This window comes from Rhinoraja longicauda, chromosome 10 (assembly GCF_053455715.1).
Source record: "Rhinoraja longicauda isolate Sanriku21f chromosome 10, sRhiLon1.1, whole genome shotgun sequence".
NCBI classification, from domain to species: domain Eukaryota; kingdom Metazoa; phylum Chordata; class Chondrichthyes; order Rajiformes; family Arhynchobatidae; genus Rhinoraja; species Rhinoraja longicauda.
Window position 1 is genome coordinate 51,578,202 of NC_135962.1, and position 6,939 is coordinate 51,585,140.

General features: G+C 43.4%; 1 protein-coding gene across 1 annotated transcript in view; it reads right to left on the reverse strand.

The window, feature by feature from the left end:
* setd3 (SET domain containing 3, actin histidine methyltransferase) overlaps positions 1 to 6,740 on the reverse strand; it is a 110,694-nt gene extending 103,954 nt beyond the window's left edge. The window contains exon 1 of the mRNA XM_078406852.1: positions 6,615 to 6,740. The gene's annotated coding sequence lies outside the window, so the exon portion shown is untranslated. The remainder of the gene's footprint in view (positions 1 to 6,614) is intronic.
* Positions 6,741 to 6,939: the final 199 nt, after the last annotated feature.

Below are 6,939 nucleotides of genomic sequence, written 5' to 3' on the forward strand. Positions count from 1 at the left end.
AATGATGAGGCTCGAAAAGGCACTGGTCAGGCCACATTTGGAGTATTGTGAGCATGTTTGGGCCCATATCCGAGGAAAGATGTGCAGGCTCTGGAGAGGGTCCAGAGGAGGTTTACAAGAATGATTGCAGGAATGAGTGGGTTGACAGCACTGGGCCTCTACTCGCTGAAGTTTAGAAGGTTGAGGGGGGACCTTATTGAAACTTACAGAATAATGAAAGGCACAGATAGAGTGGATGTGGAAAGGATGTTTCCACGGGTGGGAGAGTCCAGGATCATAGGTCAAAACCGAAGAATTAAAGGGCGCTCTTTTAGAAAGGCGAGGAGGAACTTCTTTAATCAGAGGGTAGTTAGTGTGTGGACTCACTGACACAGAGGGCTGTGGAGGCCAAGTCAGTGGATATTTTTAAGACAGAGGTAGACAAATTCTTGATCAGAACAGGTGTCAAGGGTTATGGGGAGAAGGCAGAAAAATGGGATTAGGAGGCAAAGATTGAATGGCACTCGATGGGCCAAATACTCATATAACTTGTGAACTTGTGAGAAGGGTTCCAATCCAAAGCGTCAGGTCACCTATTCTTTTTCTCCAGAGCCGCTGGCGGACCCACTGAGTTACACCAGCATTTTGTGCCTATCATTCAGTATTTAATTTGCAAGTCAAATCCGGAGATTGGCATCCGTTGCAATGCCACAATTAAATCACTTGTCCTAAAGTGATCTGAAAGAATCTGAAGAAGGGTCTCGACCCAAAATGTCACCTATTCCTTTTCTCCAGAAATCCTGCCTGACCTGCTGAGTTCCTCCAGCATTTTGTGAAACAATTAAATCACTGATCACGCCAGAAGAGAAAAGCAGCATAACCAGTTTATTTTAGCCTTATAGTCAATTGGATCTTAGCTCCCTTCTTACGTACACAAAATCAATCGCAAAATGAAAGGCCAGGTTAATATCAACAAATACAACCCATTTCACTTGTAAGCAGTGCTTCCGTTAGTTGCACGTTCACCTGTGAATCAGAAAGTTGTGGAATGAAGTCCCACTCTGGAGAGCCGAGCACAAGAACCTAGACTGAAATTTGGAGAGGGTAGACACAAAAAGATGGAGTAACAGCAGGTCAGGCAGAATTTCTGGAGAAAAGGAATAGGTGACATTTTGGGTCGAGACCCTTCTTCAGACTCTTCAGTGAGGGATTGGTGTACTGTCAGCAATACCTTCTACACTTGGCATTTTAAGCCATTGTGCTGTTCAACCTCTGAACTGAACATTATAAGATAGCACTACATTATTTCAAGAGATTGAGGGACTGTCCCCACTTCTATCGCCAATAGAAATCCTTCAATCAACATTATCCAAACGGATTACCCAGTCAATATCATTGTGCTGTTTGTAGCATCAATGTGGTTGGAACAGGACAAATCATTGGCGATATTCACAATGATCAGCTGGAAGCTCTGGCCCATCGCCACTTTAGCACCATTGATAAAGATGGGACATGCATGCCACTCAGCATTTTTTAACGTTGACAACCAGCTCCTTTCTTTGGTGACATTGAGGGAGAAGTTGTTCTTAAATAAATAGCCCACTACTCCAGACCCTGATCAATGCAATTCCCATCACTGCAGAATTTTCATTTCATCGCCTCCCTGGTGATCCCTCAATGCATCCAAAATTTTGAGCACAGAACTTCCATAACCCCAGTAAAACTTGAGATTATTTCCTTTATCTAAATGCCGCATCTACAGCAGCAGGATCATAAGTGCAGCGTGCTCAAATTATACACAAGTAATTGAAATCTGTAATTTGGTACCCTTCCAATAGATGTTGGAAATTCGAAACCATAGATCAAACCGCAACCATGGAGAACCAGAGACCGAGTTCTCACTCAAAGGTTCCGAGATGGGTTCCTATTCTAGAACTGCAGGCCCACAAAAGAAAATACTGACATTTGCATGTCTGTTGGCAGGAGGTTCATTCCAATTCCTTTTTTGTCCTCCCCTCTTTAATCAGCCTTGAAAGCATAACAATTTTCACAAGACACTGCAGGTGCTGAATCTGGAGAAAAACACAAAGGTTTGTAGAAGGGTCTCGACCCAAAACGTCACCTATTCCTTTTCTCCAGAGATGCCGCCTGACCTGCTGAGTTACTCCAGCTTTTCGTATCTCTCGTCACAGATTTCATCAAAGCAGGTTCTCATCTGATGGAAGATGTGGCATCATTGAAACCAATTGCTCCTCCCTGCTTGTGATGTCCATGTCAGTTTTCTTGAGATGCACTTTCAGCAGGTATTTGTGGCATATCTTTTGATTACCAAGAAATTTCAGACGGTAGTTGAGCCAGAAGCAAAGGGGGGCTACAAACTACGGAGAAAATCCTACATCTGCAAACAATCTCCAGTACAGTGGAGATGGTGCAGCAGGCACTTTGGCTGAATGTTGGTAACATTTGCCTCGGGGAGGTTGTTTGCCGCAGTACATGATCTTCAACTTGAAGTGTGGGATCTTAACCGAGGCATTGCTAGCGCTGCATCTCCTCGGCTGTTGTGAGGAGGTCCCTCACATTTCTCGTCCACGGTGGACTGTTGGTATGATTACTGCAGCCTGGAATTGGATCAGAGTACCCTTCCAAGCAAAACATCCCAGTTATTGTCATTGTACAGGGGTGCAACGAGATTGGGAATGCGCCTTCCATAAGATGCAATAAATTAATTAGTTAATCAGTATAAATTTAGACAATCCAATGAAACAAAATTAGAAACAGTTTTAAAACAGAATAAAGTTCAAGTAGATCTGTGCCGGTTCGCTGTGCGATGTGACCATCCGGCTCAGCAGGACCGGTTCGTAGCAGCTATGGGCCTGGGGATGAAGCTGTTCCTGAGTCTGGAAGTGCGAGTGTAGAAGGCCTTATGCACTGGATACGATAGGGAATCTCAAAATCAACATCAGCACGATAAGAGAAGTGACAGAAGTGCACAATTGACCCAAAATCTGATTTTGTGTAGGTTATGTGCAAGGCTTGAAGCAGGTCGAAAGAGAGGAGAGAGGCCTGAATACTACTGTGCCATGTTTACAACCAAGAGCCAAACAGAGCTTGGGTCATTCACGTTCCCCTAGACTTGGAGAAAGTGAGTGAAGTTTGTTCAATAGAAAAACAAATCCACAAGGTATAGGAGTGGTAGAAGGGAACATGCTGGGCCTCTGTTTAAAGAAGTCCTTCAAACTATCATGACGTGAATAGAGGTACAAAATGTTTGAACATACAGGGTGAAGATGAGACAAGACACTGCAGGTGCTGAATCTTGAGCTGAAGGAATTCAGCCGGTCAGGCAACATTTGTGGAGAGAATGGACAGACAACGTTTTGAACAGAAAAAGGGTCACAATGTGCTGGAAGGGATCAAAGGTATCCTGGATTTAAATGAGGTGGGACGGGATAAGGGTTGAAGTAGACAGAAATAAATTATCTGGAGTAAAAGCACGCTACAACATTAGATCTACCAGGATACTTCTGCTTTTAAACTTTGGGAAGGAAGTAGAAGCTGGTTGTGAGAGATTCAGGAAATGAGAATTGTGACTAGGTTGCAAGACAATGGTGGTGTCACAATTGGTGGGAGATATGAAGAGTTGCCGGAGAAATGGCATTCATCTTCTGCAAGGCATGGGTCAGTTTGTCAAACCACAACAGCACCTCACTTGTCAGAAGATTCCATGCTGGTATTGGTCATTGGTGAGCAGTGTGCTGCAAATTCAGAAGGGTCTTGATTTTGTCCCAACAATGTTTTGATATCTTAGAGCCCGCTGCACCATAGAGAGCATCCTAACGCATGGAATCCCTGTGTGGTACCTCAGCTGCACGGAGGCAGAAAGGAAAGCTCTACAGCGGGTAGTCCATAGAGCTCAGAGGGCCATCGGAACACAGCTACCAGACTTGGAGGGCATCTACAACACACGATGCCTCAGAAAAGCCACCAGCATCCACAAAGACTCTTCACACCCCTGCAACAGTCTGTTCGAACTCCTTCCATCGGGCAGACGATACAAGGCCTTCTATGCCCGCACCTCCAGACTCAGGAACAGCTTCATCCCCAGGGCCATAGCTGCTATGAACCGGTCCTGCTGAGCCGGATGGCCACAACGCATAGATCAACTTGCACTTTACCCTGTCCAAAACTGTTACAACTGTTCGTTTCGTTGGGTTGCTGCTGTCTAAATTACCTAAATTAGTGCATCGTATGGGAGGCGCATTCCCAATCTCGTTGTACCCCTGGGTACAATGACAATAAAGATATATTGTATTGTATTGTATGACGTCCATTATCCCACGGGATGTTCTGAAATTGCACTGAAATTTCAGCAGGAAGGAAAAGAATCAATTTAAGGTGAAAATGGGATAATATATTCCTGTGTGGAGAGCTAGACATTGCCTGAACATTTTCAAAAGTTGTGGCCTCAGACTTCTTAAGTCCTCTGCAACCTTCCGATTGCAAAATTCAAAGAAACTGTGTGTTCTGAAACATTTCTTCATTTGACTTTTTAGCTTCAGCTGGTATGCCATCTCATTCTGCAGCCTAGTTGTTCATTTCTTGAATGCTGGCACGACTTTATTCTTTGAGGACAGGGGAGGGGAGGGGAGGAGTTGCAAATGAGACAATCTCATTCAAAGCGAGATTGGACGAGTTCAATAGTTGCATCTGCTGCTGTTGACTCATGGTTCAAAACTGTCTTAAAGTGCTTTTTCCATCTGTTTTCGATGCTTCACTTTCTTAAAGGAGCAGCAACACGTCTTTGGCTTGGAATGATGCAAGATTATGGGATCAGAGTCTCAAAAGAAGCGGAAATCTTCAGGCACTTAAAACTAAAGGGTACTTGGATGTTTTGGGGAACTACTAGTCATGTTTTTAAACAAACATCAGGAAAACATTTCCAAAGTAATTCACTGCAATGTCACAATGTCAGAAAAAAACAGTATATAAATGTTCTCCATTCTACTTGTGATGCACTTGTGTTGCTCACAATTCCAGGCAAATTTATTCTATCATCATGTCATGTGATCTATTCATTAATTCTCAAGAACAGACAACAAACAAGCAGGTAATGTGCAGGAAGGAACTTTAGATGCTGGTTTAAACTGAAGATAGACACAAAAAGCTGGAGTAACTCAGCGGGTCGGACAACATCTCTGGAAAAAAGGAATAGGTGACATTTCGAGTTGAGAAGAGGCGTCTCACCCCGAAACATCACCTATTCCTTTTCTCCAGAGATGCTGTCTGACCTGTTAAATAAGTAAGTAATGATGTTTCCTACATGTTTTATATCTTTGTTTTCTTTTTTTAATCAACAGAAAATCATTTTGAAATGCAGCATTTGGAGGTCTCAGTCACAAGTTCACATCACCTGTCTGAAGAGCAGACTTCTTCTATATCAACTTAACTACTCCCATACAAAAACATGCATACATTTCAAAAACTCCTGAGCCAAACTACCTCTGGCTTGACATCTTTTTGTTAGATAACTCGACTTATAAAGCTCCAGTGAAGGCCTGCTGAGCAAAAGAAGTTAACCTTTTATCCCCCTCACTCTGCAGATAACTAGACTGCCCATTATGTCCAGCATTTGCATTTTTATTTCAGATTTCTGGCATCAGCAGTTGTTAGTTTTCAAAGAAAAGGCATCAAATGAGATTAGGAAAGTAAAGGACTACTACAGGTATGTTAGGCCACAAGGTCATAAAAGCAATCTACAACCATTTATGATTTTTAAAATTGTCACAAGCAACAGCACAGGAAAGTTTTGTGCAAGAAACATCTGAGGAATCAGTCATTGGAAAAAACACTTTAAGGCGGTAACTGCAAGAGAATATATCACCCCTACTTCAGTACAAAACTCCAGAAATAAAAATTCCAGGTCAATAAATATCCATTTAGTGAAAATGTAAAAATATGCCCATATATATCCTGAAAAGTGATAAAAGATTTAGAGATTTTAAAATTTCATAATACTAAATGTACCAAATTAAATGCGGTTTTTATCATAGCAAATAGAAACAACCTTCTTCCCATGATTAAAGATTATACAGTTGTATTAAAAACCAAAGATCATCTATTGGTACCAACATTAACCAGATTCCTTTCAATGCCTACTCTGTGCAAATTATCTACCTATAATTTATCTACAATTCACAGCAACTTCCTACTTCCCTTTTGAGTGACACTGCCCATTCAGTCAAAAAGTAGCTGATTTTACTGCTTACTCTCAAAGCTACCAGTTGACGAAGGTTTGCAATGAATGTTCACTAAGAAACAGCAACATAATGATTGAAGGTGGCACTTTAAACCCGCTTTGCTCAATGTCTGGCCCTCGAACTGCCTCATGTAGGTGAATCAACCCTCGGTTTAAAACTATTCCAAACGCCACACCAAATAAAGGGTTAAGGCTGGCAGATGAAGCTCTGCAGGCCCTGCCCTGCCCTACCCTGCCCCACCACTCACTCATCATGGTCTACCTCCCTTATGGCCATGTACAAGAACACTTGTGCACTGGGACACCAACCACACTCCACGCAGGACAGACAATTAACCGCAAGAAGACGATGCTTTAAGGAAGAGAATAAGCAAATAACCTGAAAACCCGCAGCTCTTGATGGATCTGCGATGAGAGAGTGAGGGGTTGAGGAGTTGGGGGTGAGGGGGGAAGAGAGGAAAAACACAGCCCAGTAAAAATCAACCTTCACTGCTGTTCCTCAACCTAACTTGATAGTCGCCCAAGGTCCCGCCTCCCCTCCGCTGCGGCGCCTTCACTCCCTCCACGTCCATTGGTCGGCAGCGCCGTCAATCAACCACCAGTGGTGTTCCTCAACCTAACTTGATGGTTGCCCGAGTCCCCGCCTCGACTCTCCTCGGCTGCGGCGCCGCGCCGTCACTGCCCTCACTGCCATTGGCCGCCGG